At 33.7% G+C, this 1,535-nt stretch overlaps 1 protein-coding gene across 1 annotated transcript in view; it reads left to right on the top strand.

The window, feature by feature from the left end:
- ATP8B1 (ATPase, aminophospholipid transporter, class I, type 8B, member 1) overlaps window positions 1-1,077 on the top strand; it is a 116,377-nt gene extending 115,300 nt beyond the window's left edge. The window contains exon 28 of the mRNA XM_014545640.1: window positions 1-1,077. This exon is cut by the window's left edge and continues 608 nt beyond it. The gene's annotated coding sequence lies outside the window, so the exon portion shown is untranslated.
- Window positions 1,078-1,535: the final 458 nt, after the last annotated feature.

Raw genomic sequence — 1,535 nt, 5'->3', positions numbered from 1 at the left:
TATATATATGCCACCTTTTAACCAAGATCTTTCATTTATGATGGTAGTGACAAAAGATTCATGAATGTTCATCACCTGGAGCTCAGTGGTCCAAGGCTTTTTCAGAATTGTCAAGGGGCTAATGGTTTCATGTTCTCAAATTGGTTTAATAATTCAATCAAAGAAAATTACTTCAGATTTCATAAGTACAAGGTTTTAGTCTGTTTTAGTTTACTACGAGGTTAAAATAGCACATTGCTTACCTTTACTCTTACTATTCCATATTACTTTAGCTACTTCCTGTAGTTCTGGGTGAGTTTGTCCCCTACTTTCTTTTAAAAAAAAAAAAAGGATTTAAATATGTATGGGCTTTTTAAAAAAAAAAAGTTTAAAAAAACTGAGGATATCAGTGATAAATTGCAAAATATTTTGCAAAGCTTTCTTTTGAGAAGCAAACTTTGTGCCTACCTATATGTAAAGTGTTTTATAAGAGACTTTACTATATGTAAAGTATTTAACAGAGACCTCATTCTTTTACACTTGTTAGATCTTGAGAGAAAAGGGCTGTTGGTAGCTACATTTCTAAGACTGCGAGGCAAAAGTTATTTTTCCAGAAGCTTTTCTCATTCTGTTTTTCAGTTTCCATATTTTCATGAAGACACAGAAGTGTTTTCAATGATTCTGTTTGTTAGGCTGTGAACATTCACAGTACCTGTCCCACTGAATTCCTATGAGGAAATCTCAGCATGTACATCGCTCACTTTCTAGGTTTAATAAAAGAATGTATGGCTCTTTATGGAAGCAAATTTCTGAAAGTTTACAACTTCTCTTTATCTTGTAAATTTTTGAAAAATTGTGTTTGTGTGTGTGTGTGTGTGTTTGTAAAGAAAAGTTAGCTTGTGTAATTCTGTTTCAGATTTCTCCCCCATTTTGTGAATTGTGGGAAAGGTTGAGAATGCAAATGTGTCAAAGACTTATGTTGCGGGGTGCAATATTAACAATTTTAAAATTGCTTTGGATAAATTATTTCTACATTCTGTAAATCTGAGATTTAATGTATATTTTTGTTTAAAAAAATAAATGATTTAGTAAAATCTTTGGAAAATATAATCTTTTAAAATATCTTTTAAGTTGGGTTATTTATTTTACAGTTGTATAGATGACATAAGAATCTAAGCCTGCAAAATTTCTACAGGAACTAAGGGGTCCTCAGGTGGTGAGAAATAAAGGTAGGGGCAGAGTACTATGTGTTAGGGGAGAAGTGACTGAGAAAAGGTGATCAGACTTTGAAGTCTCAGGGTATGGGTTCATAAACGTAGTTGATAAAACAATGGCAGAGTTGAGAGAATTAACTCCAATTTAAAAAAAAAATTTACTGTGGGTCTCATGCTATGAGCATCACTTAATAAAGAGAAATCTCTCATGAAAGGAAGAATCAATAGATGTAGTACCCAACCTTCAGCAACCACCCTGATCACTCAGCTGCCCTCATCCTGGAGGCAAGAGCTCCACCACAAGCAACTCGCTGAAGGCTCAGGTGATGGTAAGCCTTCTTT

The sequence above is a fragment of the Myotis brandtii genome, unplaced genomic scaffold, assembly GCF_000412655.1.
Source record: "Myotis brandtii unplaced genomic scaffold, ASM41265v1 scaffold416, whole genome shotgun sequence".
Taxonomy (NCBI): domain Eukaryota; kingdom Metazoa; phylum Chordata; class Mammalia; order Chiroptera; family Vespertilionidae; genus Myotis; species Myotis brandtii.
This window is presented reverse-complemented; position numbering and strand designations above follow the sequence as displayed.